Source organism: Amblyomma americanum, unplaced genomic scaffold (assembly GCF_052857255.1).
Source record: "Amblyomma americanum isolate KBUSLIRL-KWMA unplaced genomic scaffold, ASM5285725v1 scaffold_30, whole genome shotgun sequence".
In the NCBI taxonomy this organism is placed as follows: domain Eukaryota; kingdom Metazoa; phylum Arthropoda; class Arachnida; order Ixodida; family Ixodidae; genus Amblyomma; species Amblyomma americanum.
The window spans coordinates 33,918-42,457 of record NW_027526502.1 but is presented as its reverse complement, the minus strand read 5'-3'; positions in this window follow the sequence as shown (position 1 = coordinate 42,457).

Here is an 8,540-nt window from a genome sequence, read left to right as displayed (position 1 = left end):
CCACTGTCTGAACTTTGTGCCACTGCATGAGCGCGGCAAACGTTGGCTTGCCCTTACCGGCTAGAAGGGGCGGTTTCCTTCAGCGGTTGCGGCTATCGGTGGCGTTTTCACCTGACTTCATCGGACGCCAGCTATAAGGACAGAGATCCATCGCCTTGGCCTAACTTGGCAGCGGAGACGATAAGCGGCGAGCACCAACTTACAGTGTCGCTGCATTTTGCTGCAGATCGCCTTCCACCGTCTGAACTTTGTGCCCTCAACCAGCTGACAGCATGAGCGTGGCAAACGTTGGCTTGCCCTTACCGGCTAAAATGGGCGATTTCCTTCAGCGGTTGCGGCTATCGGTGGCGTTTTCACCTGACGTCATCGGACGCCAGCTATAAGGACAGAGACCCATCGCCTTCGGCCTAACTTGGCAGCGGAGACGATAAGCGGCGAGCAGCAACTTACTGTGTCGCTGCGTTTAGCTGCAGATTGCCTTCCACCGTCTGCACTTTGTGCCCTCAACCAGCTGACTGCATGAGCGTGGAAAACGTTGGGTTGCCCTTACCGGCTAGAAGGGGCGGTTTCCTTCAGCGGTTGCGGCTATCGGTGTCGTTTTCATCTGACGTCATCGGACGCCAGCTATAAGGACAGAGACCCATCGCCTTCGGCCTCAGTTGGCAGCGGAGACAATAAGCGGCGAGCACCTACTTACTGTGTCGCTGCGTTTTGCTGCAGACTGCCTTCCACCGTCTGAACTTTGTGCCCTCAACCAGCTGACTGCATGAGCGTGGCAAACGTTGGCTTGCCCTTACCGGCTAGAAGGGGCGGTTTCCTTCAGCGGTTGCGGCTATCGGTGGCGTTTTCACCTGATGTCATCGGACGGCAGCTATAAGGACAGAGACCCATCGCCTTCGGCCTCGCTTGGCGGCGGAGACAATAAGCGGCGAGCACCAACTTACTGTGTCGCTGCGTTTTGCTGCAGATTGCCTTCCACCGTCTGAACTTTGTGCCCTCAACCAGCTGACTGCATGAGCGTGGAAACGTTGGCTTGCCCTTACCGGCTAGAAGGGGCGGTTTCCTTCAGCGGTTGCGGCTATCGGTGGCGTTTTCACCTGATGTCATCAGACGGCAGCTATAAGGACAGAGACCCATCGCCTTCGGCCTCACTTGGCGGCGGAGACAATAAGCGGCGAGCACCAACTTACTGTGTCGCTGCGTTTTGCTGCAGATTGCCTTCCACCGTCTGAACTTTGTGCCCTCAACCAGCTGACTGCATGAGCGTGGCAAACGTTGGCTTGCCCTTACCGGCTAGAAGGGGCGGTTTCCTTCAGCGGTTGCGGCTATCGGTGTCGTTTTCATCTGACGTCATCGGACGCCAGCTATAAGGACAGAGACCCATCGCCTTCGGCCTCAGTTGGCAGCGGAGACAATAAGCGGCGAGCACCAACTTACTGTGTCGCTGCGTTTTGCTGCAGACTGCCTTCCACTGTCTGAACTTTGTGCCCTCAACCAGCTGACTGCATGAGCGTGGCAAACGTTGGCTTGCCCTTACCGGCTAAAAGGGGCGGTTTCCTTCAGCGGTTGCGGCTATCGGTGGCGTTTTCACCTGATGTCATCGGACGGCAGCTATAAGGACAGAGACCCATCGCCTTCGGCCTCGGTTGGCAGCGGAGACAATAAGCGGCGAGCACCAACTTACAGTGTCGCTGCGTTTTGCTGCAGATTGCCTTCCACCGTCTGAACTTTGTGCCCTCAACCAGCTGACAGCATGAGCGTGGCAAACGTTGGCTTGCCCTTACCGGCTAAAATGGGCGATTTCCTTCAGCGGTTGCGGCTATCGGCGGCGTTTTCACCTGACGTCATCGGACGCCAGCTATAAGGACAGAGACCCATCGCCTTCGGCCCCACTTGGCAGCGAAGACGATAAGCGGCGAGCACCAACTTACTGTGTCGCTGCGTTTTGCTGCAAATTGCCTTCCACCGTCTGAACTTTGTGCCACTGCATGAGCGTGGCAAACATTGGCTTGCCCTTAACGGCTAGAAGGGGCGGTTTCCGTCAGCGGTTGCGGCTATCGGTGGCGTTTTCACCTGACATCATCGGACGCCAGCTATAAGGACAGAGACCCATCGCCTTCGGCCTAACTTGGCAGCGGAGACGATAAGCGGCGAGCAGCAACTTACTGTGTCGATGCGTTTAGCTGCAGATTGCCTTCCACCGTCTGCACTTTGTGCCCTCAACCAGCTGACTGCATGAGCGTGGAAAACGTTGGGTTGCCCTTACCGGCTAGAAGGGGCGGTTTCCTTCAGCGGTTGCGGCTATCGGTGTCGTTTTCATCTGACGTCATCGGACGCCAGCTATAAGGACAGAGACCCATCGCCTTCGGCCTCAGTTGGCAGCGGAGACAATAAGCGGCGAGCACCAACTTACTGTGTCGCTGCGTTTTGCTGCAGACTGCCTTCCACCGTCTGAACTTTGTGCCCTCAACCAGCTGACTGCATGAGCATGGCAAACGTTGGCTTGCCCTTACCGGCTAAAAGGGGCGGTTTCCTTCAGCGGTTGCGGCTATCGGTGGCGTTTTCACCTGATGTCATCGGACGGCAGCTATAAGGACAGAGACCCATCGCCTTCGGCCTCAGTTGGCAGCGGAGACAATAAGCGGCCAGCACCAACTTACTGTGTCGCTGCGTTTTGCTGCAGACTGCCTTCCACCGTCTGAACTTTGTGCCCTCAACCAGCTGACTGCATGAGCGTGGCAAACGTTGGCTTGCCCTTACCGGCTAAAAGGGGCGGTTTCCTTCAGCGGTTGCGGCTATCGGTGGCGTTTTCTCCTGATGTCATCGGACGGCAGCTATAAGGACAGAGACCCATCGCCTTCGGCCTCGCTTGGCGGCGGAGACAATAAGCGGCGAGCACCAACTTACTGTGTCGCTGCGTTTTGCTGCAGATTGCCTTCCACCGTCTGAACTTTGTGCCCTCAACCAGCTGACTGCATGAGCGTGGAAACGTTGGCTTGCCCTTACCGGCTAGAAGGGGCGGTTTCCTTCAGCGGTTGCGGCTATCGGTGGCGTTTTCACCTGATGTCATCGGACGGCAGCTATAAGGACAGAGACCCAACGCCTTCGGCCTCACTTGGCGGCGGAGACAATAAGCGGCGAGCACCAACTTACTGTGTCGCTGCGTTTTGCTGCAGATTGCCTTCCACCGTCTGAACTTTGTGCCCTCAACCAGCTGACTGCATGAGCGTGGCAAACGTTGGCTTGCCCTTACCGGCTAGAAGGGGCGGTTTCCTTCAGCGGTAGCGGCTATCGGTGTCGTTTTCATCTGACGTCATCGGACGCCAGCTATAAGGACAGAGACCCATCGCCTTCGGCCTCAGTTGGCAGCGGAGACAATAAGCGGCGAGCACCAACTTACTGTGTCGCTGCGTTTTGCTGCAGACTGCCTTCCACTGTCTGAACTTTGTGCCCTGAACCAGCTGACTGCATGAGCGTGGCAAACGTTGGCTTGCCCTTACCGGCTAAAAGGGGCGGTTTCCTTCAGCGGTTGCGGCTATCGGTGGCGTTTTCACCTGATGTCATCGGACGGCAGCTATAAGGACAGAGACCCATCGCCTTCGGCCTCGCTTGGCGGCGGAGACAATAAGCGGCGAGCACCAACTTACTGTGTCGCTGCGTTTTGCTGCAGATTGCCTTCCACCGTCTGAACTTTGTGCCCTCCACCAGCTGACTGCATGAGCGTGGCAAACTTTGGCTTGCCCTTACCGGCTAGAAGGGGCGGTTTCCTTCAGCGGTTGCGGCTATCGGTGGCGTTTTCACCTGACGTCATCGGAGGCCAGCTTTAAGGACTGAGACCCATCGCCTTCGGCCTCACTTGCCAGCGGAGACGATAAGCGGCGGGCACCAACTTACTCTGTCGCTGCGTTTTGCTGCCGATTGCCTTCCACCGTCTGAACTTTGTGCCCTCAACCAGCTGACTGCATGAGCGTGGAAAACGTTGGCTTGCCCTTACCGGCTAGAAGGGGCGGTTTCCTTCAGCGGTTGCGGCTATCGGTGTCGTTTTCATCTGACGTCATCGGACGCCAGCTATATGGACAGAGACCCATCACCTTCGGCCTCAGTTGGCAGCGGAGACAATAAGCGGCGAGCACCAACTTACTGTGTCGCGGCGTTTTGCTGCAGATTGCCTTCCACCGTCTGAACTTTGTGCCCTCAACCAGCTGACTGCATGAGCGTGGCAAACGTTGGCTTGCCCTTACCGGCTAAAATGGGCGATTTCCTTCAGCGGTTGCGGCTATCGGCGGCGTTTTCACCTGACGTCATCGGACGCCAGCTATAAGGACAGAGACCCATCGCCTTCGGCCTCACTTGGCAGCGAAGACGATAAGCGGCGAGCACCAACTTACTTTGTCGCTGCGTTTTGCTGCAGACTGCCTTCCACCGTCTGAACTTTGTGCCCTCAACCAGCTGACTGCATGAGCGTGGCAAGCGTTGGCTTGCCCTTACCGGCTAAAAGGGGCGGTTTCCTTCAGCGGTTGCGGCTATCGGTGGCATTTTCACCTGACGTCATCGGACGCCAGCTATAAGGACAGAGACCCATCGCCTTTGGCCTCACTTGGCAGCGGAGACGATAAGCGGCGAGCAGCAACTCACTGTGTCGCGGCGTTTTGCTGCAAATTGCCTTCCACCGTCTGAACTTTGTGCCACTGCATGAGCGTGGCAAACGTTGGCTTGCCCTTACCGGCTAGAAGGGGCGGTTTCCTTCAGCGGTTGCGGCTATCGGTGGCGTTTTCACCTGAGTTCATCGGACGCCAGCTATAAGGACAGAGACCCATCGCCTTCGGCGTCACTAGGCAGCGCAGACGATAAGCGGCGAGCAGCAACTCACTGTGTCGCTGCGTTTTGCTGCAAATGGCCTTCCACTGTCTGAACTTTGTGCCACTGCATGAGCGCGGCAAACGTTGGCTTGCCCTTACCGGCTAGAAGGGGCGGTTTCCTTCAGCGGTTGCGGCTATCGGTGGCGTTTTCACCTGACTTCATCGGACGCCAGCTATAAGGACAGAGATCCATCGCCTTGGCCTAACTTGGCAGCGGAGACGATAAGCGGCGAGCACCAACTTACAGTGTCGCTGCGTTTTGCTGCAGATCGCCTTCCACCGTCTGAACTTTGTGCCCTCAACCAGCTGACAGCATGAGCGTGGCAAACGTTGGCTTGCCCTTACCGGCTAAAATGGGCGATTTCCTTCAGCGGTTGCGGCTATCGGTGGCGTTTTCACCTGACGTCATCGGACGCCAGCTATAAGGACAGAGACCCATCGCCTTCGGCCTAACTTGGCAGCGGAGACGATAAGCGGCGAGCAGCAACTTACTGTGTCGCTGCGTTTAGCTGCAGATTGCCTTCCACCGTCTGCACTTTGTGCCCTCAACCAGCTGACTGCATGAGCGTGGAAAACGTTGGGTTGCCCTTACCGGCTAGAAGGGGCGGTTTCCTTCAGCGGTTGCGGCTATCGGTGTCGTTTTCATCTGACGTCATCGGACGCCAGCTATAAGGACAGAGACCCATCGCCTTCGGCCTCAGTTGGCAGCGGAGACAATAAGCGGCGAGCACCTACTTACTGTGTCGCTGCGTTTTGCTGCAGACTGCCTTCCACCGTCTGAACTTTGTGCCCTCAACCAGCTGACTGCATGAGCGTGGCAAACGTTGGCTTGCCCTTACCGGCTAGAAGGGGCGGTTTCCTTCAGCGGTTGCGGCTATCGGTGGCGTTTTCACCTGATGTCATCGGACGGCAGCTATAAGGACAGAGACCCATCGCCTTCGGCCTCGCTTGGCGGCGGAGACAATAAGCGGCGAGCACCAACTTACTGTGTCGCTGCGTTTTGCTGCAGATTGCCTTCCACCGTCTGAACTTTGTGCCCTCAACCAGCTGACTGCATGAGCGTGGAAACGTTGGCTTGCCCTTACCGGCTAGAAGGGGCGGTTTCCTTCAGCGGTTGCGGCTATCGGTGGCGTTTTCACCTGATGTCATCAGACGGCAGCTATAAGGACAGAGACCCATCGCCTTCGGCCTCACTTGGCGGCGGAGACAATAAGCGGCGAGCACCAACTTACTGTGTCGCTGCGTTTTGCTGCAGATTGCCTTCCACCGTCTGAACTTTGTGCCCTCAACCAGCTGACTGCATGAGCGTGGCAAACGTTGGCTTGCCCTTACCGGCTAGAAGGGGCGGTTTCCTTCAGCGGTTGCGGCTATCGGTGTCGTTTTCATCTGACGTCATCGGACGCCAGCTATAAGGACAGAGACCCATCGCCTTCGGCCTCAGTTGGCAGCGGAGACAATAAGCGGCGAGCACCAACTTACTGTGTCGCTGCGTTTTGCTGCAGACTGCCTTCCACTGTCTGAACTTTGTGCCCTCAACCAGCTGACTGCATGAGCGTGGCAAACGTTGGCTTGCCCTTACCGGCTAAAAGGGGCGGTTTCCTTCAGCGGTTGCGGCTATCGGTGGCGTTTTCACCTGATGTCATCGGACGGCAGCTATAAGGACAGAGACCCATCGCCTTCGGCCTCGGTTGGCAGCGGAGACAATAAGCGGCGAGCACCAACTTACAGTGTCGCTGCGTTTTGCTGCAGATTGCCTTCCACCGTCTGAACTTTGTGCCCTCAACCAGCTGACAGCATGAGCGTGGCAAACGTTGGCTTGCCCTTACCGGCTAAAATGGGCGATTTCCTTCAGCGGTTGCGGCTATCGGCGGCGTTTTCACCTGACGTCATCGGACGCCAGCTATAAGGACAGAGACCCATCGCCTTCGGCCCCACTTGGCAGCGAAGACGATAAGCGGCGAGCACCAACTTACTGTGTCGCTGCGTTTTGCTGCAAATTGCCTTCCACCGTCTGAACTTTGTGCCACTGCATGAGCGTGGCAAACATTGGCTTGCCCTTAACGGCTAGAAGGGGCGGTTTCCGTCAGCGGTTGCGGCTATCGGTGGCGTTTTCACCTGACATCATCGGACGCCAGCTATAAGGACAGAGACCCATCGCCTTCGGCCTAACTTGGCAGCGGAGACGATAAGCGGCGAGCAGCAACTTACTGTGTCGCTGCGTTTAGCTGCAGATTGCCTTCCACCGTCTGCACTTTGTGCCCTCAACCAGCTGACTGCATGAGCGTGGAAAACGTTGGGTTGCCCTTACCGGCTAGAAGGGGCGGTTTCCTTCAGCGGTTGCGGCTATCGGTGTCGTTTTCATCTGACGTCATCGGACGCCAGCTATAAGGACAGAGACCCATCGCCTTCGGCCTCAGTTGGCAGCGGAGACAATAAGCGGCGAGCACCAACTTACTGTGTCGCTGCGTTTTGCTGCAGACTGCCTTCCACCGTCTGAACTTTGTGCCCTCAACCAGCTGACTGCATGAGCATGGCAAACGTTGGCTTGCCCTTACCGGCTAAAAGGGGCGGTTTCCTTCAGCGGTTGCGGCTATCGGTGGCGTTTTCACCTGATGTCATCGGACGGCAGCTATAAGGACAGAGACCCATCGCCTTCGGCCTCAGTTGGCAGCGGAGACAATAAGCGGCCAGCACCAACTTACTGTGTCGCTGCGTTTTGCTGCAGACTGCCTTCCACCGTCTGAACTTTGTGCCCTCAACCAGCTGACTGCATGAGCGTGGCAAACGTTGGCTTGCCCTTACCGGCTAAAAGGGGCGGTTTCCTTCAGCGGTTGCGGCTATCGGTGGCGTTTTCTCCTGATGTCATCGGACGGCAGCTATAAGGACAGAGACCCATCGCCTTCGGCCTCGCTTGGCGGCGGAGACAATAAGCGGCGAGCACCAACTTACTGTGTCGCTGCGTTTTGCTGCAGATTGCCTTCCACCGTCTGAACTTTGTGCCCTCAACCAGCTGACTGCATGAGCGTGGAAACGTTGGCTTGCCCTTACCGGCTAGAAGGGGCGGTTTCCTTCAGCGGTTGCGGCTATCGGTGGCGTTTTCACCTGATGTCATCGGACGGCAGCTATAAGGACAGAGACCCAACGCCTTCGGCCTCACTTGGCGGCGGAGACAATAAGCGGCGAGCACCAACTTACTGTGTCGCTGCGTTTTGCTGCAGATTGCCTTCCACCGTCTGAACTTTGTGCCCTCAACCAGCTGACTGCATGAGCGTGGCAAACGTTGGCTTGCCCTTACCGGCTAGAAGGGGCGGTTTCCTTCAGCGGTTGCGGCTATCGGTGTCGTTTTCATCTGACGTCATCGGACGCCAGCTATAAGGACAGAGACCCATCGCCTTCGGCCTCAGTTGGCAGCGGAGACAATAAGCGGCGAGCACCAACTTACTGTGTCGCTGCGTTTTGCTGCAGACTGCCTTCCACTGTCTGAACTTTGTGCCCTGAACCAGCTGACTGCATGAGCGTGGCAAACGTTGGCTTGCCCTTACCGGCTAAAAGGGGCGGTTTCCTTCAGCGGTTGCGGCTATCGGTGGCGTTTTCACCTGATGTCATCGGACGGCAGCTATAAGGACAGAGACCCATCGCCTTCGGCCTCGCTTGGCGGCGGAGACAATAAGCGGCGAGCAC